General features: G+C 48.2%; 1 protein-coding gene across 4 annotated transcripts in view; it reads right to left on the bottom strand.

The window, feature by feature from the left end:
- The window catches only part of LOC132385328 (zinc finger and BTB domain-containing protein 44-like), a 41,002-nt gene extending 38,050 nt beyond the window's left edge, over positions 1 to 2,952 (bottom strand). For 2 of the 4 annotated variants that reach the window (XM_059957345.1, XM_059957346.1), the window contains exon 1: positions 2,779 to 2,952. The gene's annotated coding sequence lies outside the window, so the exon portion shown is untranslated. The remainder of the gene's footprint in view (positions 1 to 2,778) is intronic. The other 2 variants (XM_059957344.1, XM_059957347.1) reach the window with 2 other exon arrangements.
- Positions 2,953 to 23,695: the final 20,743 nt, after the last annotated feature.

The following is a 23,695-nucleotide window of genomic DNA, read 5'->3' as shown; positions in this document are numbered from 1 at the left end:
ACAATCTCTAACACATTAATGAGTCTGTTAGCTATCAAAAGAACTTCACATTAAAATTTTAACGCGGGGAAAAGCAGTTGATTACACTTCTACCAAGCGGCAACTTCATTACTGTGTTGTAAATCAATTTTTACAAACACCTTGCTGTGACTGTGACTGTGTGAGTGAGTGAGTCTGAGGGAGGGAGGGAGGGAGGGAGAGAGAGAGAGATGCATTTCAGCATATTTCTGTATGCTAAACAATGTAGGTGTAGCACTTGTTCCGTTTACAAGGATAAGTGCCAGGAGGGAGATCGGTGGGAAGGGATGGGGGGGACGAGTGGACAAGGGAGTCGTGTAGGGAGCGATCCCTGCAAAAAGCAGTAGGGGGGGGAGAAGGAAAAATGTGTTTGGTAGTGGGATCCCGTTGGAGGTGGCGGAAGTCATGGAGAATTATACCTGCATGCATGCTGAGCTCGTTGACTTCATTAACTTTGCCTCCAACTTTCACCCTACCCTCAAATTTACCTGGTCCATTTCCGACACCTCCCTCCCCTTTCTTGATCTTTCTGTCTCCATCTCTGGAGACGGTTTATCTACTGATATCTACTATAAGCCTACAGACTCTCACAGCTACCTGGACTATTCCTCTTCCCACCCTGACTCTTGCAAAAATGCTGTCCCCTTCTCACAATTCCTCCGTCTCTGACGCATCTGCTCTCAGGATGAGGCTTTTCATTCCAGGATGAAGGAGATGTCTTCCTTTTTTAAACAAATGGGCTTCCCTTCATCCACCATCAACTCTGCTCTCAAACGCATCTCTCCCATTTCCCGCACATCTGCCCTCACCCCATCCGCCCACCACCCCACCAGCCTCCAGGTCCAATGTATAATTCTCCATAACTTCCGCCACCTCCAAAGGGATCCCACTACCAAGCACATCTTTCCCTCCCCCCCATCTGCTTTCCACAGGGATTGCTTACGCGACTCCCTTGTCCACTCGTCCCACCCCCCCATTCCTTCCCACCGAGCTCCCTCCTGGCACTTATCCTTGTAAACGGAACAAGTGCTACACCTGCCCTTACACTTCCTCCCTCACTACCATTCAGGGCCCCAGACAGTCCTTCCAGGTGAGGCGACACTTCACCAGTGAGTCAGCTGGTGTGGTATACTGCGTCTGGTGCTCCTGGTGTGGCCTTTTATATATTGGTGAGACCCAACGCAGACTGGGAGACCGTTTCGCTGAACACCTACGCTTGGTCCGCCAGAGAAAGCAGGATCTCCCAGTGGCCACACATTTTACGTCCCATTCCCATTCTGATATGTCTATCCATGGCCTCTTCTATTGTCAAAATGAATCCAAACTCAGGTTGGAGGAACAACACCTTATATACCGGCTGGGTAGCCTCCAACCTGATGGCATGAACTTTGACTTCTCTAACTTCCGTTAATGCCCCTCCTCCCCTTCTTATCCCATCCCTGACATATTTAGTTGTTTGCCTGTTCTCCATCTCCCTCTGGTGCTCCCCCCTCCTTCTGTTCTCCTGAGGCCTCCCATCCCATGATCCTTTCCCTTCTCCAGCTCTGTGTCACTTTTGCCAATCACCTTTCCGCCTCTCAGCTTCACCCCACCCCCTCCGGTCTTCTCCTATCATTTTGCATTTCCCCCTCCCCCCACTACTTTCATATCTCTTACTATCTTTCCTTTCGGTTAGTCCTGACAAAGGTTCTCGGACCGAAACATCGACAGCGCTTCTCCCTATAGATGCTGCCTGGCCTGTTGTGTTCCACCAGCATTTTGTGTGTGTTGTTTGAATTTCCAGCATCTGCAGATTTCCTTGTGTTTGGTGAAAGCTTTGATTGTACTTCCACAGCCTTGGAAGCATCAAGCTCAAATCGTTAATCACACACTGTGCAACTCTATTCACTTTGGTAATTACCAACTTTTACCCAAACAGCACACAGGTCAGAATGAGCAAAGACTACTTCCATGCTCAGCTCAGAATTCACCAACAGTGCAGAGCAATGAATCACCAGGAATTATTAAGCAATAAGCACTCAGGTTTTCAACAAATACTGAAATGTAGTCCTTCGAGGGTGGGGGGGGGGAAGTAGGGGGTAGGAAATGGAAGGTCGTCTCAAAGTGCTGTTTTTTAGCCAATGGGGTAAGATTGCTAATCAGACCGTGTTGCACTGTGTTAATGGAGCATGGCATGATCCCACAAGGACAGTTCCAAGTTTCAGTGGTGCTGGGACACCAGATGTCACTAACTACCTGGGTTCCCAAAACACGGATCATCTGTGCCTGTACGACCCATAAACCATTCCGGGACATTCTGTGACCCGACATTCCATCTGGGATCATCTTTTACCCTCCACCACATGCCACCCAGAATTGTCCCGGTAACCACCACTTCCCCTCGCCTGGGATCATCCTGTGCTCAGTATCCGTTCGCTTGGGACCATCAGCCAAGCTGGATCTTCTTGCGCCCGCGAAAAGGGGCCGACCCACTGAACCCGTCGAGTCGAAACCGGAGCTCTGCCCACCACCTCACACTAGGCTGGGCGAGGCCCCGCCGAGTCCGCTTCCCTTCTCTACGGGGTCGTAGATGACGTGTGGTCTTTTAATGAGGCCACAAGCCCCCGAGACGCGGAGCAACGGCGGGGGCAGGCCCAGAGCCCAGGCCGCGGCTTGAGCTGTATTGGGAAGGGGGCGGGGGGGAGATGGTGGTGGAAAGCCCAGGCCAAAGTGGCGGGGAAGAGGGTCGAGGCCCCGCGCTCCGGCGGCACACTGACTCACCGTGTGTGAGGGGAAGGGAAAGGGGAGTTGAGTTGAGGTGACGGCAGCTCCCAATCCCGGCGCCACCGCCGCCGCCGCTCCGCGCTGGCGTTTGTTTTGTTCCCGGCCTGCCCCGCGCGCCTTCAGCTGTCACTCAAACCGAGGGGGCGTGGCTGACAGGTGATCGGGCCGTGATTGACAGTCATGCCTGGGAGTCCGGGGAGTGAGCACGCAGCAACTGCATTCACCTGGCGCCCGCACCTTCCTTCAATGTTTTCCACATTGAGGTAACGTTGCAATCGGCGCACGTCCCGCGCCAAACCTGGAGCGACATCGTGACCAGAAAAAGGAAAATAAACACCACCACCCACAAAATGCTTTGTTAACTCCGTAAGTCAGAATCTAAGGATTGGAGGCTTCGGCCCGAAAAGGGTCAAAAGCCAAAATGAGGAGGTCCTGGAAATGATCAGCTAGGCGAGCAGTAACTATGGAAATCTACTTTTCAGGATTTTTTCATCAAGACTGTAAGGGCGAATATCACTCTGAACTTTTAGGTGGGAAATCAGTCTTCCTCTTAACTAAATACAGTATTTAAAATCCGACTTGATTTAAAATCTCATCAGGTAATTTCAAGGAAATGTAGCAGTACTTAAAGTAAAATTTATTGTTGAAGTACGTGCGTATATGCTACAATCGACTAACTTGAGCTTCGTGTTCTTGTAGGTATTTCCAAAATACAGCAGAACTTAGAAAAGCCCACAAGGTACAGAAGAGTTAGCCTTTTGGCCAATCTAGCTTCCCTGTATAGAACATAGAATAGTACAGCACATTACAGGCCCTTCGGCCCTCAATGTTGTGCCAACCCTCAGATCCTGCCTCCCATATAACCCTCCACCTTAAATTCCTCCATATACCTGTCTAGTAGTCTCTTAAACTTCACTCGTGTATCTGCCCCCACCACTGATTCAGGCAGTGCATTCCACGCACCAACCACTCTCTGAGTGAAAAACCTTCCTCTAATATTCCACTTGAACTTCCCTCCCCTTACCTTAACGCCATGTCCTCTTGTACTGAGTAGTGGTGCCCTGGGGAAGAGGCGCTGGCTGTCCACTCTGTCTATTCCTCTTAATATCTTGTACACCTCTATCATGTCTCCTCTCACCCTCCTTCTCTCCAGAGAGGAAAGCCCGAGCTCCCTTAATCTCTGATCATAATCCATACTCTCCTCTAAACCAGACAGCATCCTGGTAAATCTCCTCTGTACACTTTCCTGACTAAACAAGAATCTATTAACCTCTGCCATAAATACACCCAATCCTTAGCCTCCACAGCTGTCTGTGGCAACAAATTCCGAAGATTCACTACTCTCTGGTGAAAGAAATTCCTCACCTCCATTCTAAAAGGTTACTCCTCTAGGCCAAGGATGTGTTCTCTAGTCGTAGAGTCCCTACTATAAGAAATACCTTCTCTACATCCACTTTATACTGAAATAATATAAAAACAACATAAACAAAGTCTAACAAATAAACAATTCACAAAGAAAATAAATGGTGCAAATAAATAAAATAAATACTGAAAACATGAGTTGTCTGCTGGCTGTTAACAGTAGCAAGTGCCAAGTACTGGTCAGAACTACAGCCATTATTCCTGCATTGTATTGCCATACAACTGTACTACTGCTCGGCAGTGACCTGGGGTTCAATTCCCACTGCTTGCAGTAAACAATTTGTACCTTCTCCCTATGACTTTGTGGTTTTCCTCTGAGTGCTTTGGTTTCCTCCCACAGTCTAAAGATGTACAGGATAATGGATTATTTGGTCACATGAATGTAACAGGGTTTATAAAACACTGAGCATGATACTTCAGGCTTCCATACCTCCTCTCCAAATGTAGCAAGAAGAGAGTATGTTCCAGTATTGGTGATGAATGCTGCCTTTTAAGTAAGTCCTTAGTGGTGGGGAGAGTTGTGGTGATCATGCCCTTTGAAATCCCTCTTCCTGTCCAAATTGCTTTCCTTTGGCCATTTGCCTCTGACCCTTTAATGTTACACATTTATCTCCTCACTCTAGTGGAAAGTAAATGTTTTGTTGCTTCAGGAGGTTGCAGAGGTAGATCCATGGATGTAGAAGCAACCAGTGTGTAAAGGAAGAGAAATAGTGCAAATAAATAAATAATACTCTACAACCCAGCAGTGGAGCAGTTATCACAACACTATTCCCATTGCTGTCTATAAGGAGTTTGCATGAGCATGTGGGTTTCCTCCTAGTGCTCCAGTTTCCTCCCACAATCCAAAGATATACAGATTGGTAGCTTAATATTCATTGTACCTTGTCTCTGATTAGGCTATGGTTAAATCATGGGTTACTGGGTGGTGCAGCTTAAAAGGTCGGAAGCACATTGTAGTGTATTTCAATAAATAAATAATAATAAACTTCCACAGGACCAGTGACTCTCTGAAAGGAGCCTATGCATTTGCCCCATGACCGTCCAGATCTCATCTAGACAATCTGCTTTCCACCCACGTTCCTGAGATTCTGGTTAGTTAATTGGTGTCCTTGAATGGTGCCAGGTTTGCTGGTGTAGAAGAACCTTTTACTGTGCTGTATGTTGAAGCTAACTAAGTTTCTCAGTATTGTTTATTTTATTTGCACAATTTGACTTCTTTTGCACAGGTTTTTGTAAGTTTTTGTTCACATATAGTTTTCAAAATATCTTTTATGTTTATTTTCCTGTAAATGTCTGCAAGGAAATGGATCTTAAGTTAGTTTATGGCGACATTTACAAACTTGGATATTAAATTTACTTTGATTTTGATGCTCATCTGACAGGTAAGTGGAACTAGATTGGATTCAATCTTTCATAATATTATAAGCAACAAGGAAAATGAAGAACTGCTATTAGTGGCCTGGACAGAATCCCAGATTCCTGATTTGCTACAAGTACATGAACTATAGAAGTTAGTGGTTTTCTTTCACTTTGGATTTAATTAACAAGTGCATTTTAAGACTGGATTCTTCCAACAGTTCTCTGAACCTGTCCAACATATTTTTATTATCAGTTTAAGCACCTGCTTTTACATTGATGTGTATGCAATGGTGTATTGATTTGAAAAACTGATGTCATAGTTTCCAATTTGTTTATGAAGATGTATTCATCTTCATCATTGAACAAAATGCAAACATGCCAGAAAATTCTCCAAACCACTTTAGTTCTATGGTTTTAGTTGAATACTGGAAACAGGTCAGCTGTCTGCAAAATAGTCTTTCCATGTGAGGTGATATGCCACCTCACATATGAGTCTATTGGCGGGGGGTGGGGGATGAGGGAAAGATAATCTATTTGAACCACTGCTCTCAGTATGACCTTCTCTACATCAGTACAATCAGAGGCAGGTCAGGTTTGTCAAAAACTTTTGCCTTTACTGACCAGAAGGCAGGATCTCTCAGTCGCTATTTCAATTCTGCTTCCCATTCTCATTCTGACATGTTGGGCTATGGCCTCCTCCTTTGCAATGATCAGGCCAAATCGGGGCTGAAATGGCTAACACAAGGGACCATATAGGCAATATACAATAGGAGCAGAAGTAGACCATTCGGCCCTTTGAGCCTGCACCACCATTCTGAGATCATGGCTGATCAACTACTATCAATATTATCAATATATTTAAGGTGCCTGGAAATAGGTACAGAGGAGATGTCAGATGTAAGTTTTTCACACAGAGAGAGGTGAGTGCGTGGAATGCATTGCCGGTGGTGGTGGTGGAGCAGATACAATAGGGTCTTTTAAGAGTTTCTTAGATAGGTACATGGAACTTAGAAAAATAGTAGGGCACTGAGGAGTGCAGTAGAACAGAGGGATCTGAGAGTACAGATACATAATTCCCTAAAAGTGGCGTCACAAGTAGACAGGGTTGTAAAGAGAGCTTTTGGTCCATTGGCCTTTATAAATCAATGTATTGAGTGTAAGAGTTGGAATGTTATAGTGAGGTTGTAAAAGACATTGGTGAGAACAAATTTGGAGTATTGTATGCAGTTTTAGTCACCGAAATACAGGAAGGATATTAATAAGGTTGAAAGACTGCAGAGAAGGTTTACAAGGATGTTGCTGGGACTTGAGAAACTGAGTTACAGAGAAATGTTGAATAGGTTAGGACTTTATTCCCTGGAGCATAGAAGAATGAGGGGAGATTTGATAGAGGTATATAAAATTATAATGGGTATAGATAGAGTGAATGCAAGCAGGCTTTTTCCACTGAGGCTAGGGGAGAAAAAAACAGAGGACATGGGTTAAGGGTGAAGGGGAAAAGTTTAAAGGGAACATTGGGGGGGTTTCTTCACACAGGGAGTGGTGGGAGTGTGGAATGAGCTGCCACTTGAAGTGGTAAATGCGGGCACACTTTTGACATTTAAAAAAAACTTGGACAGGTACATGGATGAGAGGGGTTTGGAGGGATGTGGTCCAGGTGCAGGTCAGTGGGACTAGGCAGAAAAATGGTTTGGCACAGCCAGGAAGGTCCAAAAGACCTGTTTCTGTGCTGTAATTGTTCTATGGTTCTGCCTGACTATAGGGTTAGTAAAGAAAAGAAGAAAAAGGGCCCATTTTAATGAATCAGTTTAAAATGCACATGGGAGCTCGTGGTTGTCCATCCATTCATTCCCCATTGACGTCCTCCAAGTGTCATCGATCCCCAGACCATCGCTCCAAGTCCACTCCATCTGGCGTCTACCAGCTCTCTCCATTCTCTCTTCATTTCTTGCCAACAAAAGACCGCAAGTCCCTTGTTTCAGACACAGAAGAAGAAATAACATGCTTCTCATTGGATGGCACACATTCAAGTCAAGTCAAATCACTTTTAATGTCATTTCGACCATAACTGCTGGTACAGTACACAGTAAAAATGAGACAACGTTTTTCAGGACCATGGTTTACATGACACAGTACAGAAACTAGACTGAACTACGTAAAAAAAACACAGAGAGAGAAAAAAAAACACAATAACTACACTAGACTACAGACCTACCCAGGACTGCATAAAGTGCACAAAACAGTGCAGGCATTACAATAAATAATAAACAGGACAATAGGGCAGTAAGGTGTCAGTCCAGGCTCTGGGTACTGAGGAGTCTGATGGCGTGGGGGAAGAAACTGTTACATAGTCTGGTCGTGAGAGCCCAAGTGCTTCGGTGCCTTTTCCCAAATGGCAGGAGGGAGAAGAGTTTGTATGAGGGGTGCGTGGGGTCCTTCGCTTTGCGGATGCAGCGTGTAGTGTAAATGTCTGAGATGGCGGGAAGAGAGACCCCAATGATCTTCTCAGCTGACCTCACTATCTGCTGCAGGGTCTTGCGATCTGAGATGGTGCAATTTCTGAACCAGGCAGTGATGCAGCTGCTCAGGATGCTCTCAATACAACCCCTGTAGAATGTGATGAGGATCGGGGGGGGAGGGGGGGGTGGGAGATGGATGTTCCTCAGTCTTCACAGAAAGTGGTGGTGGCATCCGTCGGTCTCGACCATGGATCTGCACCTGGAGTTTCCAGGGCGCAGGCCTGGGCAGGGTTGTCTGGGAGACCGGCAGTTGCCCAAGCTGCAGGCCTTCCCCTCTCCACGCCACCGATGTTGTCTGAGGGAAGGGCACTAGGACCCAAACAGCTTGGCACCGGTGACGTCGCAGAGCAATGTGTGGTTAAGTGCCTTGCTCAAGGACACAAACACGCTGCCTCAGCTGAGGCTCGAACCAGTGACCTTCAGGTTACTAGTCTGATGCCTTGCCCACTAGGGCACGTGCCAACTCGCAGAAAGAGTAGATGCTGCTGGGCTTTCTTTGCTATGGAGCTGGTGTTGAGGGACCAGGTGAGATTCTCCGCCAGGTGAACACCAAGAAATTTGGTGCTCTAACAATCTCTACCGAGGAGCCGTCAATATTTAACGGAGAGTGTTTGCTCCGTGCCCTTCTGAAGTCAACAACCATCCTTTTTGTTTTAATTCAGAGACAGGTTATTGGCTCTGCACCAGTCCGTTAGTCACTGCACCTATTCTCTGTAAGCTGACTCGTCGTTCTTGCTGATGAGACCCACCACGGTCGTGTCATCGGTGAACTTGTTGATGTGGTTCGAGCTGTGTGTTGCAGCACAGTCATGGATCAGCAGAGTGAACAGCAGTGGACTGAGCACACAGCCCTGGGGAGTCCCCGTGCTCAGTGTGATGGTGTTGGAGATGTTGCTCCCGATCTGGACTGACTGAGGTCTCCCAGTCAGGAAGTCTAGGATCCAGTTGCGGAGGGAGGTGTTCAGGTCCAGTAGGCTCAGCTTTCCAATCAGTTTCTGAGGGATGATTGTGTTGAATGCTGAACTAAAGTCTATGAACAGCATCTGAATGTATGTGTCTTTTTTATCCAGGTGTGTTAGGGCCAGGTGGAGGGTGGTGGCAATGGTGTCATCTGTTGAGCGGTTGGGACGGTACACAAACTGCAGGGGGTCCAGTGAGGGGGGCAGCAGGGTCTTGATATGCCTCATGACGAGCCTCTCGAAACACTTCATGATGATGGATGTGAGTGCAACGGGACGGTAGTAATTTAGGCAGGACACTGAAGACTTCTTCGGCACGGGGACGATGTGGTGGCCTTGAAGCACATTGGAATGGTGGCAGGCTTTTTGGGAGGGGAACTGAAGAGGAAGGACGTGCTGGACATGCTCTGGTCGACCACCGAGGTTGGTCCCAGGCAGCGGGTCACGGATGTTGGAGAAGATCGAATGGGAAGGGAAGGCTTCAATAATTGAGTAACAGTTGTGCATGAACTGATTGATAAGTTTTTACATTTTCTTTCTTTTAATATTGTATCGCTATTAATTACCTAGTTCTAGTACGATTTATAAAGTGTAATCTGTAAAACGTACATTGTGTATGGTCTGATATTGTAAGTGTGAGTTTGTACCAGTGTGCATTACACCACGTCTACGCAAACGGGAGATATGGTTTGGCGGGTGGATGGATTTTCCCTTAGACAAACACATGCCGATAGCCCTAAGCATTACATTTGTGGGGGCTTGTCTGGGATTTGAATTTGTCACATACAATGTAATTCGCCCTGGTTTAAATGAGGGGAGATGGACTTAGAACTCTGGTGTGAGATTGAGGACGCATGGGAAGATTCGTATGTGTGTGGACTATAGGACCCTGAATAGGCGCAACATCCCTGACCAGTATACAGTCCCCAGGGTCAAAGACACACTGGCCTGTCTGAGTGGGGTGAAGTGGTTCAGTGTGTTGGATTTGAGGAGTGGATATTACCAGATCCCGATGAGTGAGATAAGGAGAAGACGGCCTTTTTATGCCCTCTGAGATTTTACCAGTTCGGATGGATGCCCCAAGCCACATCAAGGGCCCCTGCCACCTTCCAGAGGGTCATGGAGAAGACCATGGGGGATATGAACCTGCGAGAAGTGCTGGTATATTTGGACGACCTGATAGTATTTGGATCCACCCTGGAAGAACACGAAGTGAGGCTAATGAAGGCGCTCAACCGGCTGAAGGATGAAGGGATAAAACTTTCCCCGGACAAGTGCCAGTTTTGCCAGACATCTGTTAGATATGTTGGACATATAATCTCACGGAACGGGGCAGCAACAGACCTGAGTAAAATCAAAGCTGTGACCACCTGCCCAAGATCCCAGACTGTGAGTGCCCTGCGCTCATTCTTTGGGTTCTGTGGATATAAACCAGAGATTCGTGAAGAGCTACGCCAAGGTGAGCCATCCCTTGAACCAGCTTCAGCATAGCGACCCTCCTCTGGGACAGAAAGCGAAAAGGAGAAGAGGAAGGGAGGCTGGAGAATATTTGGACCCGGCAGAGCCCTTCGGACAGAGATGGGATGGCCAATGTGAAGTGGCTTTTCAGTCCCTGAAGGAGATGTTGACTGAGGCGCCGGTGCTGGCTTTTGCGGACCCCTGATTGTCCTATGTGCTACATACCGATGCCAGTTGGGAGTGGTTAGGGGCCGTCTTGTATCAGGATCAGGGCACCAGGCTGAGGCCGGTACCATTAGTCAGCCTGAGTTTGTCACCCTCCGAGAGGAACTACCCCACCCACAAGTTGGAGTTTCTGGCGTTGAAATGGGCGGTGGTGGATAAGCTGAGTAACTATCTCTACGGGGCCAAGTTTGAGGTACGGACAGATGACAACCCACTTACCTACATCCTGACCTCAGCAAAACTGGACATCGTTGGTTGGCTGCCCTGGCTGCATATGATTTTAGCCTGAAGTACTGGCCAGCAAGTCGGAATGTTGATACGGATGCTCTGTCCCAATGGAGGCATGAGGACGAGGAATGGGAGAGTGCTCCTGCATCCAGGGTGAAGGCCATGTCTCAGTTTGCTATTACCGCGCAGGCCGAGGAAAAGGAGAGGCCAGAGCATGCGGTGGACCTATTGGGGGCATCCGATGATGCCCTACCCCTAGTTTACTGTGACATGACTGACCTGAAGACCCCGCAGCTGCCAGAGTTGAGTCCTGGGGAAGTTGCAGCTGCTCAGTGAGATGATCCTGGCATTGGCACTGTTTGGTACACAGTTGAGAAGGGGGACATGGCCCAGGGGGAGAAGACACAACACGGCTCAGTGTCTCTGGTACTGAGAGAATGGCCTCGGTTGAGGTTGAAGAACCAAATGTTATGCCGGGTAATGTCACCCACAGACCGACCTCGGCGTTGGCAGCTGGTCCTGCCTGAGAAGTATCAGAGGGTTGTGTTGAAATCACCGCATGATGACTCTGGACACTTGGGGGTGGAGAAGACCTATGGGTTGCTCAAGAACCGGTTTTATTAGCCTCGAATTAGGTCTGTGGTTGACGAGTATTGCAAGTCCTGCATATGTTACACACGCCGGAAGACGCTGCCTGTGCAGGCTGCTCTGTTGTCACATTTGCAGGGTGCGGGGCCTTTGGACCTGGTGTGTCTGTACTTCCTAGCCATAGAACCTGATACCAGCAACATGGCGAATGTCTTAGTCATCACAGACCATCACACCAGGTAAGGTCGTGTTCCCCACTGAGGATCAGAGGGCAACTACAGTGGCAAGAGTGCTATGGGAGAAATATTTTGTGCACTATGGTCTTCCCCGGCGGATACATAGTGACCAGGGACCGGACTTTGAGAGTAAGATCATCTATGAGTTATTGGATATGCTGGGAACTGAGAAATCGAAGACCACACCCTATCATACGCAGGGCAACCCCCAGCCAGAGAGGTTTAATTGGACCCTGCTAGACACTGGAACTCTAGAGATCAGCAAAAGTAGTCCATGGGGTCAACATATTGGACATCTGGTTCACTGTTACAACTGTACATGCAATGACACTACTGGCTACTCACCCTATTATCTGATGTTCAGGCGTGAGGCAAGGTTGCCCGTTCACCTCTGTTTTGGGACGGCCATGGGTGAAGTATCGCCAAAGCCTTACTTGAAGTATGTGACTGATATGAAGAAAGACTGATCTGCAAAGGGCTTATGAGTTGGCTGAGGAGGCAGCCGCCAAGCAGAATTGGGGAAATAAGAAGAGGTATGACCAGAAAGTGAAGTTCTTCCAACTCCCGCAGGGAGACGGAGTCTTCATAAGGAATTTGGGATTGCTTGGGAAGCACAGGCTGGCTGATCGCTGGTCGGGCACGCCCTATGTGGTGGAGAGTCAGTTGCCCAACTTACCGGTTTTCTGAGTGCGGCCCGAGGATGGGAAGGGGCCCATCAAGATTCTCCATCGGAATCACCTGTTGCCTCTGGGATGAGACGTACAAGTAGAGCGGGAGCCTGAAGTTCCAGTATGATTTATAAAGTGTAATCAGTGAAACATACACTGTGTGCTGTCTGATATTGTATGTGTGAGTTTGTACCAGTGTGCATTACACAGCACCTACACAAATGGGAGATATAGTTTGGTGAGTGGACTGATTTCCCCCTAGACAAGCACAAACCAATAGCCCCAAGTGTTACAACTGACAAGTAACTTCTATTGTTTCAACTAAAAGCATGTGAGTTCACATTCTATCTCCCTTTGTGCACCCTACTAGAACTCCCTGACAGTCCATGAACAGTCAATGAAGAGAAAAGGATATTTCCCGGGAAAGGAGTCTACGCTGGCCAGGTTTTCCTCGTGGTCCCGATCTCCACGTATCCGTGGGGTCCTCCTTATCCACGATGGTTGGTCTCTGGCTGATGGAGAGTTATCGTCCCTGTGTATTTGGAGCTTCTGAGTTTTATACTGTTTCTCATCATTTGAACCAATGGATCTCCATCCCATTGGCTCAAGGTCACCTGACCTACCTGGGTCACCTTCTTACTGGTCATTGTACAGGGCTAGAGCCAACATTGTTTCATGGCTCTGCCCACCCCAGGCTTGTGTTTTTGAGTCTTTACACTCTGACTGGTCCAAATCAGGTAAATGAGGCAACTCAACCAGAGTCTAACATTTTACACAACAAGTAGCTACTCCTCTGAGAATGATCAGGTTTAGCAGATCATTACCTGAAGCTTTCTGTGTCCACATTCAGTTGTTCTGATTAGATTAAGCAAGAGCAAGAATCAGTTCACAAATCCACATAACAGGGGAAACAAAGAGAACTAGTTTGTCTGCTTCGCCTGTGCTTGACTAGACTGTGGTTTCTTCTGGTCAACAGTATAATTACTATTATTTTTATTTTATTATTATTTTTACATGTTTGCAGTGAAAAACTTACTTGCAGCAGCATAAGGCATTGCCAGTGGTGATAATATTCCTGTTTCTCACCCATCAATTTCAGTTAGTTGATATTGTACCAAACACTTTTATCTGAATAAGTCAGTACTTTGTACGCTTATTTTGTCTATCATTTCATAGGACCTGCAAATGGATTAAAAATTATGTGGGTTGATGTATCCTAATCTCTCTCTGTCCTTGGCTTAATTCTAAGGGACTGACTTTTCAGTCAAAGAAGGCTTTACTCTATTACAACACACACAAAATGCTGGTGGAACACAGCAGGCCAGGCAGCATCTATAGGGAGAAGCGCTGTCGACGTTTCGGGCTGAGACACTTCGTCAGGACTAACCGAAAGGAAAGATAGTAAGAGATTTGAAAGTAGTGGGGGGAAGGGGAAATGCAAAATGATAGGAGAAGCCGGAGGGGGTGGGATGAAACTAAGAGCTGAAAAAGGTGATTGGCGAAAGTGATACAGAGCTGGAGAAGGGAAAGGATCATGGGATGGGAGGCCTCGGGAGAAAGAAAGGGAGAGGGGAGCACCAGAGGGAGATGGAGAACAGGCAAGGAGTGATTGTGAGAGGGACAGAGAAAGAAAAAAGAGAATGAAAAGACAAAAGGGAGGAATAATAAATGAATAAATAGATAGATAGGTAGATAAGGGATGGGGTAAGAAGGGGGGGAGGGGTATTAACGGAAATTAAAGAAGTCAATGTTCATTCCATCAGGTTGGAGGCTACCCAGATGGAATATAAGGTGTTGTTCCTCCAGCCTGAGTTTGGATTCATTTTGACAGTAGAGGAGGCCATGGATAGACATTTCAGAATGGGAATGGGACATGGAATTAAAATTAAAACAAACAACTGAATATGTCAGGGATGGGGTAAGAAGGGGAGGAGGGGCATTAACGGAAGTTAGAGAAGTCAATGTTCATGCCATCAGGTTGGAGGCTACCGAGCCGGTATATAAGGTGTTGTTCCTCCAACTTTCTAGCTCCTCCTTGTCGTTTAACAATGGGTGAGAGAAGAGCTGCAGACATCTTCCCTGCTGAGTTGCCCTCCTTTTCTGACACTTCTAGTGCCTTGATGGTGTGCCAGCAACTGGATTTTCCTGAGCCATTCATGTCCTAGCAACAGTGGTCCTCCATTTTTCAGAACATAGAGTTTCAGCTGCTGTGTTTTGTGTCCGTAGGTCACTGTCACTTTAATTCTACCTTTGGAATGCACTTTCTGTCCTGTGTAAGTCTTGAGCTGTAGTTTAGTTCATTTCAGAGGTATGTGGGTAAACAGTTGTTTGTAGTCATGTACAGAGATCACTGTAAAGCTGAGCCTGTGTCCAACTCCATTTTCAGACTCATACCTGCCACATGTGGAGTGATCCATATTGCTCTTCAATCATCTGTCTCTTTCACGCTGTGAAGTTGCAGAGAAGACAATTCACTTTTGTCTGAATTGTTTTCCTCAGAACTGCCTTCTTTCATTCTGTGTACCTTGTTGGATTTTCCTTTCTGGGGTTTCTTGTTTCTCTGTATTTTGTCCTTTTCCTGCTGTTCACTAGCTTTTAGTACTCTGCCAGTCTGGCCCTGTTTGCCACAGATCCTGCATTCTTTGTCTTTAAACTAGCAGTCCTCAAAGTCATGTGACATGTTCCCACAACAGTAACATTTCTTTCCTTCATTTCTGTTCATCATGTTCCCACAACGGTAACATTTCTTTCCTTCTTTTCTGCTCAGTGACATTTTACTTGTAGCATACTTTTTGTATCTCAGAAGTACCCTGTGTGGCTGCTTTCATTGATATTGCAATGTTCAGTGCCTTCTCTAATGTAAGGTCCCCTTCATACAAAAGCTTCTTCTGTGTGGTGTAAGTGCACTATCCTGTCCCTTAGTACATCTAGTAGACCCGGTCCAAAATGATAATCCTTGGATAATTTGCACAGTTCAGCACAGTACTCATACATGCTTTCATTTTTGCTCTGGCTGCGATTGTGAAATTTATATCTTTCAGCAATGACCAGTGGCTTGGGGTTTAAATGCTTTTGGAGAATGTGTACCATTTGCTTGAATATTTTGTCAGCTGCCTTTTCAGGGGTTAATAAGCTCCATAGTAGGCCTTATGTTTTTGCTGCCGTAACACTGATGCTACATCCACACTAGACTGGATAATTTTGAAAACATTGGTTTTGCGTAAAAACGATTGGCGTGCACACCAGGCATTTTTGAAAATACCTCCATCCCCATTAAAATGGGTACGTGGGCGAATCTCCTACTAGGCATGTGCAGGACACATCTACAGAAAACAAGCAAAGAGGAAATGGAATACAGTACTATTTCCATTTCCTTGGCAGCGTTGTGCTATATCCATTGATCAAAAACTAGAGTACCTACAACAACAGCGAAAGAAAGTTTTCAACAATGTCTTCGAGGAATACAAAGAAAACCTGCGCTGGAAAAAGCAGACCAGACTTCTCCTTTTGGACAGATGATGAAGTCGAGCTGCTTCTGCGAGTTTCAAATGACTACAAAGTCAGCAAAACAGTGGAGAACGTGGACTGGGAGTCGTGCCAAACCAATTACAATGACATGCTCAACCGCTATAAAGAACAGTACCTCACGGCAGAGCAGTCGGAATCTCTGGGTAAGGACTACCCGCACAAATTGGACAATATAACCAAGACAATTATTCTAACCAAGCTTAAAGGAATTCGCCTCCAATACTGGCAGGCAGTGAACACGGGATGATAAAGTGGACAGGGTAGAGTAGTTCTACTGTACTGAGTTGTGTGAGCAGATCGGGGGGGGGGGGGGGGGGGGCGGGGTGGCACAACGGCAGTTCAAGTCGGCATTGAAACCTGTGATGTGGAGGATAGGGTTGAAGCACATCACAGCCACTGATGTACAGCCTCTTTGCCCGCTTCGACGAGTATGCCCAACTCCGACAGTTTGGACCAAGCAACAGGTGATGGCTGCAAACTCGAGGAAATCTGCAGAAGCTGGAAAATCAAACAACACTTACTAACTCTCCTTTCAGTTAGTCCTGACGAAGGGTCTCGGCCTGAAACATCGACAGTGCTTCTCCCTACAGATGCTGCCTGGCCTGCTGTGTTCCACCAGCACTTTGTGTGATGGCTGTGACATGTTTGGTGTCAAATCTCATCATGAAAGACTAGGTGTGCATTTGTCCAGTTACAGACAAAAACAACTTTAAAAAGAAATTGCCAAACGACAGACAGCTGTAAGCTCTCATGCAGGAGAACTTAAAACTGAAAAAAAACTAATGCTGGAGCATATGGAGGCAACCGACAGGGAGTTCACGGACAGTATGACTTGGCTGATGATGAACGTTGAAAAACCGACTAACTCTGTTGCAGAGGGATTTGCAATGATGAGGAATATGATGGCCACACCCCCCCCCAGAACTTTTCACCGTCACAATACCAGCCTCACAGCTACTACAATAGCTACAGATATGGACACACAGACCCCCGGGTGGCCCCACCAACATCATCCCCACTCCCACAGAGGGGTCACCCTAGAAAGAGTTCCTTCACTGATGAAAGGGATGACAGATACAACTAAATGCAATAAGTTACTGGGCAAAAGTGAAATTTGCTGTTACTTCATTTGTTTGTCTTTTGTCATGTCTTTCTGTATTGTTTTGCTGTATTTAACAGGTGCAGAAAAACAAGTTACTGGGAAAAAGTGATTTTATTTTTAACTGAATAAAAGTGAAACTTACAATTTTCCTTTTTTGGCCTTAACATTTTCACATAAATGCCAAACATAAGGTACTACTTAAAAACATTTTGGAGGTAGTGACAATTGCATCTATTGAATGTTTGCATAAGGAATGCATTAATAAAGCACCTTGTTAAATGTATAAAACATGTCTGCATCAGTGTTATCTTGTATTTCCATACAATGTTACATTAGGCTGTTACACATCTATTGTCAGAGAAGTACTTGCATAAATAGGTAAACCACCTTCACACCAGCAAGGACAGAAAACAGGGCAAAGTGAGTATACTTATTTATTCAGTAAGTTATGGGTCAAAGTATTTGGTGAGTACATTTCTAACTCTTCTGGCTTCAGTCTCGTTGCTGCTTGTTCTGAAATTGTTAGGCTGTGTGGGTAATACTCTGTTATACTGCAAAGCTACAGTAACATTCTGCTCAGGGACAGTCTCCTTGTTTGTCTTATAGAAATTGTGCAGCACAAAGCATGCATAAGTAACAAAGTGAAGGTCTGTGGCGACCCACTTCCCAGCGCACTCAAACCGGCTCACAAAGTGGCGTGCGCCGGCATTGAGGCCGGTCCCAAAGAGGGCGCCAAGCCTGCTTCACCAGCAAGGGGAAAAGCCCACGCACGGGACAGGACTGTGAATACTCTGTAGTATTCCCCCCCGGGAAGGGCAGGATCAGGAGGGCTTTAAAGTGAGGCCGCGATTTGAATAAATCTCTTTTGTAACCACAGTTTACCGACTCCATGTCGTTATTTCAGCACTGTATGTAGCACACCGCTACAATTGGTGACCCCGACGGCCCAAACGATATCTGGACCGGAGATGAACGACGCCGCATCTGTTCATGCAGTTTTGTTAGAACTGCCAAGCTTCTGGACGCTGTGACCTCACCTATGGTTCCAGCAAGCAGAAGCCCAATTCCTCGTTCGGCAGATAACCTCAGAGGACACACGTTACTACTACATGGTGAGCTCCCTCAACCAGGAGACAGCCGCCCTGGTTGAGGAGTTCATACAGTCGCCCCCAGCGGACAGCAAACACACAGAATTCAAAGCCTTGTTCATAAGGACTTTCAGACTCTCACGGCACAGATCTCCCAGCCACGCTCCCAACAGCAAACCCGTCCAGGCCCGGCCGCAGAGCCCACTAACCCCCGGCCCAATGAACACTGGTGCTTCTACCACCAGCGGTGGGGCGCAGAAGCCCGCCGTTGTCGCCTGCCCTGCAAGTTCCCGGGAAACGCCAGGGCCAGCCGCCGCTGATGGCTACGGCGGCTGGCCATCGGGATAGCCTCCTGTATGTGTGGGATAGAAGGTCGGGACGCCGCTTTTTGGTCGATACTGGGGCTGAGATCAGCGTTTTACCCCCGACGAGTTACGACACCCGCAGCAGGGCACCGGGTCCCCCCCTGAGGGCCGTGAATGGCAGCACAGTAAGGACCTATGGCACCCGTCAGGTGCAGCTACAGTTCAGCTCCAGCCAGTTCACGTGGGACTTCACACTGGCCGCTGTAGCCCAACCGCTTCTGGGTGCGGATTTTTTGCAGGCTCACAGCCTACTGGTCGACCTGCCCAGGAAGAGACTGGTCCACGCCGAGACCTTTCAGACGTTCTCCCTGGGTGCAGCCCAATTGCCAGCCCCTCACCTCGGCTCCATCACGCTGTCCGACAACGACTTCACCAGGGTCCTGGCGTATTTCCCATCGGTTCTGGCACTGCAGTTCACAGCGGCCATGCCCAGGCACGGCGTACAGCATCACATCCCGACCCAGGGACCACCCCACCACGCCCGCGCTCGGCGGCTTCCCCCGGACAAGCTCCGACTGGCGAAGGAGGAGTTCCAGAGGATGGAGGAATTGGGGATCATCTGGCGGTCCGACAGCCCATGGGCCTCCCCCCTGCACATGGTGCCCAAAGCGACGGGGGGCTGGAGACCGTGCGGCGACTACCGCAGGCTGAACGAGGCTACCACACCGGACCGCTACCCTGTGCCGCACATTCAGGACTTTGCAGCAAACCTGCACGGCGCACGGATCTTCTCCAAGGTAGACCTCGTCCGGGGATACCATCAAATCCCGATGCATCCTGACGACGTCCCCAAAACGGCTCTCATCACCCCGTTTGACCTTTTCGAGTTCCTCCTCATGCCGTTCGGCCTGAAGAATGCCACACAGACGTTCCAGCGGTTAATGGACACGGTGGGACGCGACCTGGACTTTGCACTCATCTATTTGGATGACATCCTCATAGCCAGCAGCAGTCGTCAGGAGCATCTGTCCCACCTCCGTCAACTCTGCGCCCGACTGAGTGAGTACGGTCTTACAATCAACCCTGCCAAATGCCAGTTCGGACTCGATACCATTGACTTCCTGGGCCACAGGATTACTAAAGACGGGGCAACCCCTCTGCCCGCTAAGGTAGATGCGGTCCGCCACTTCCCCCGACCCACCACGATCAAAGGCCTTCAGGAATTCGTAGGTATGGTCAATTTCTACCGCCGCTTCCTCCCTTCAGCTGCCCGGATCATGCGCCCCCTGTTCGCCCTGATGTCGGGTCCGAGCAAGGACATTACCTGGGACGAGGAGTTCGCTGCCGCTTTCGTTCAAATGAAGGAAGCTTTGGCGAACGCCGCAATGCTAGTACATCCCAGAATGGACACCCCTACCGCCCTCACAGTGGACGCATCAAACACGGCAGTTGGTGGGGTGCTGGAGCAACTCATCGGTCGCTGGCAACCCCTGGCGTTTTTCAGCAAACAGCTGCGGCCACCCGAGCTCAAGTACAGTGCTTTCGACCGGGAACTGTTGGGGCTCTACCTGGCAATCCGGCATTTCAGGTATTTCCTAGAAGGCCGGCCCTTCACCGCGTTCACGGACCACAAACCGCTTACCTTTGCGTTTACGAAAGCATCCGACCCCTGGTCGTCCCGCCAGCAACACTACCTGTCCTACATCTCTGAATACACGACGGATGTCCGGCACGTCTCGGGTAAGGACAATGTCGTGGCGGATGCGCTCTCTCGCCCTACCGTTCATGCCCTTTCCCAAGGGGTAGACTTTGAGGCACTGGCAGAGGCACAGCAGGCGGATGAGGAGATTCCGAGTTACAGAACCACAGTCTCCGGTTTGCAGCTCCAGGACCTCCCCGTGGGCCCAGGTGAGAGGACCCTACTCTGTGATGTCGCCACCGGCCAGCCCCGTCCGGTCGTCCCGACAGCCTGGCGGCACCGTGTTTTCGACTCCATTCATAACTTGGCGCATCCCTCCATCCGGACAACTGTCCGGATGGTTTCCAGCAGGTTCGTTTGGCACGGACTCCGCAAACAGGTCAGTGAATGGGCCAAAACATGCATGCACTGCCAGACGGCCAAGGTGCAGCGGCACACCAAAGCCCCACAGCAGCAGTTCCACCCCACCCACCGGCGTTTCGACCACATTCATGTGGATATCGTGGGCCCCCTGCCAGTGTCGCGCGGAGCGCGTTACTTCCTGACTATCGTGGACCAGTTCACAAGATGGCCAGAGGCGGTCCCGCTCACCGACACCACCTCCGAATCTTGCGCCCGAGCCCTGATCGCCACCTGGATATCTCGCTTTGGTGTACCGGCCCACATTACCTCCGACAGAGGCACCCAGTTCACCTCCAGCTTGTGGTCAGCTATGGCCAGCCTTTTGGGGACTCAGCTGCACCACACCACTGCCTACCACCCACAGTCAAACGGGCTAGTGGAGCGTTTCCACCGTCACCTGAAGTCGGCCCTCATGGCCCGCCTGCGAGGAGCCAACTGGGCGGACGAGCTTCCCTGGGTCCTACTCAGCATCCGCACAGCGCCCAAGGACGACCTGCACGCCTCGTCGGCCGAGTTGGTATACGGCGCGCCCCTGGTCGTCCCCGGGGAGTTCCTACCAGCCCCAAGGGGGCAAGAGGAAGAACCCGCTGCAGTCCTGGGCAGACTTCGCGAGCTCGGTAACCTGGCCCCCATACCCACTTCACAGCATGGGCGGCACCCGACCTGCGTACCCAAAGACCTACAGAACTGTAAGTTTGTGTTTGTACGAAGGGGCGGGCATCGGCCACCGCTGCAGCGGCCATACGAGGGGCCGTTTACGGTGCTCCGGAACAACGGGTCCACGTTCGTGCTGGACGTTGGGGGGAAAGAGGAGGTTTTCACAGTGGACCGCCTCAAACCGCCCCATGTGGACCTGGCGCAACCGGCCGAGTTTCCGGCACCTCGGCGCAGAGGCCGACCTCCCAAACAGGATCTGGCCCAGACTGTGGACATTGGGGGGTGTATCGCCGGTTCTGGCGGGGGTGTTATGTGGCGACCCATTTCCCAGCGCACTCGAACCCGCTCACAAAGTGGCACGTGCTGGCATAGAGGCCGGTCCCAAAGAGGGCACCAAGTCTGCTTCACCAGCAAGGGGGAAAGCCCGCGTGTGGGATGGGACTGTGAATACGCATTCCTGCCCAGGGAGGGTGGGATCAGGAAGGCTTTAAAGCGAGGCCGCGAAGTTTGAATAAATCTCTTTTGCAACTGCAGCTCACCGACTGCACTGTATGTAGCACACCGCTACAGGTCCTCCATATTTATGTACATTGCTCTGCGCAGAGCACCAAATCTTGCCTTCAAATGTCCAAGAGCATTCAATTACCATTCTGGACTTGCACAAGGACATGCCAAAGTACTGTTCCTATGGGGTCACACCACCGTTAGTGCCTCATTCATAAGGCATCGGAGGTATACAGGCTCTCCCAGCAAAAGAACAGGAATGGCATCCTCACCCTCCACCACAACTTGTCTGTAAGAGGTGATCCTCTAATTTTTCAAGTAGTCATTAATTTTTGAACTTGCAAGTGTATGAACATTATGGACACAGCTTGGCCATTTCACAACATCATCCATTAAGCAGTATTTGTAATCACACGTAGCCTGTACGTTCAAGGAAAATCTGCCCTTTCTGTTCAGGTAAGCTGTGGAGTTTGTTGTAGGCTGTTTAACTTCAATGTGTGTGCAATCAACTGCCCCCAAACACTGTGGCATTCTGTGAGCTTGGTACAAGTTGGTTACAAGATATTTCACTTCAGACTATGCATGGGATCTTGATATATGCAGGGCCCAGATGTACAATTATAGCCTTGCATACTTCGACACAATAGTGTTGTCATGTGGCCAAGTAGTTAAGGTGTTCGTCTGGTTATCTGAAGGCCACTAGTTCGAGCCTTGGCTGAGGCTGCATGTATGTCCTTGAGCAAGGCACTTAACCACATATTGCTCTGTGATGATGCCAGTGCCAAGCTGTATGGGTCCTAATACCCTTCCCTTGGACAACATTGGTGGTGTAGAGAGGGGAGACTTGCAGCTTGGGCAAATGCCAGTTTTCTATAAAAAAAATCCTGCCCAGGCTTGTGCCCTGGAAACTTTCCAGGGTGTAATTCCATGGTCTATTGAGACTAACAGAGGCCTATACTACACACTTCTCTAATTATCTTGGACCTTTTCATTTGCCTTGATAATCCAAACGTGTTAGCCGTTTTTCTGAGCCTTCCTTTGTTGCGACAAGTATGTCAGCTTACTTGAAAGAAAAAGAAAATTTAAGTCTTTTAACAGAGTCCATCATCTATTGAAAAAAAAATTCAGCCCAAACGCATGTACAGAATCCTAAAAAGGCCAAACACTGTTATCACTTATGTTTTGAGAATGTCCTGTGTGCACAAAGGTACATGATGGTAGCCCCTAACTATACAGGGTTAGTTATCGAGGGAGAGGCCTTGTTAGGGCAACAGTAACCACCACACTGGCTGCAACTACCATTGGACAGGGACTCAATGGAGCAGTGAAACTCAAGGGCTATTCAACCAGCAGACAAACTCAGCCTTCGTGATTGTTAGCTTTTGTGGATACAGTCTAAGCACTGGCTTGGACTAGCAGGAATTATTAATATAGCACTCAACCTCATGTTTTGTGACCGTCAGGCTTGGTGAGGTTTGGGGATTTGTCCAGTAGTCAAGCAGACTTATATGTGGTGGTTCATGTCCTTGACAAATTTATTGTGGGAGACAGGATAATGACCCAAAATCCTTGACATCCACAAGCTAGCAGTTCTTAAGATCAACTAACAGCCCTTAGGCACACAGCAGAGGTCTAGCCACTTTAGTCAGGTCTGTTAGACTGAAAATCTAACGGAAAATTATTGTGTTACCTTGTATATCAAAAGAACTTCAACACCAACATCTTGTGCATAAGTAATGAACACAAATATATAATCAAGTGATAAGCTGGCAGGAACATTTTATTTATATTATAAGAGGAACACCATTCACATTAAATGACCTTTAGGAAAAATACATGAAGTAACTCATGATGTATGCAAACAGGAAAAAAAAATGGTAAAATACATAATTCATTACACAATTTCATCAAGAACATCAACTGAACAATCCAGGAATTAGGATTACTTTACTAGACAGTAACCAAAA

Source organism: Hypanus sabinus, chromosome Y, assembly GCF_030144855.1.
Source record: "Hypanus sabinus isolate sHypSab1 chromosome Y, sHypSab1.hap1, whole genome shotgun sequence".
NCBI classification, from domain to species: Eukaryota; Metazoa; Chordata; class Chondrichthyes; order Myliobatiformes; family Dasyatidae; genus Hypanus; species Hypanus sabinus.
This window is presented reverse-complemented; position numbering and strand designations above follow the sequence as displayed.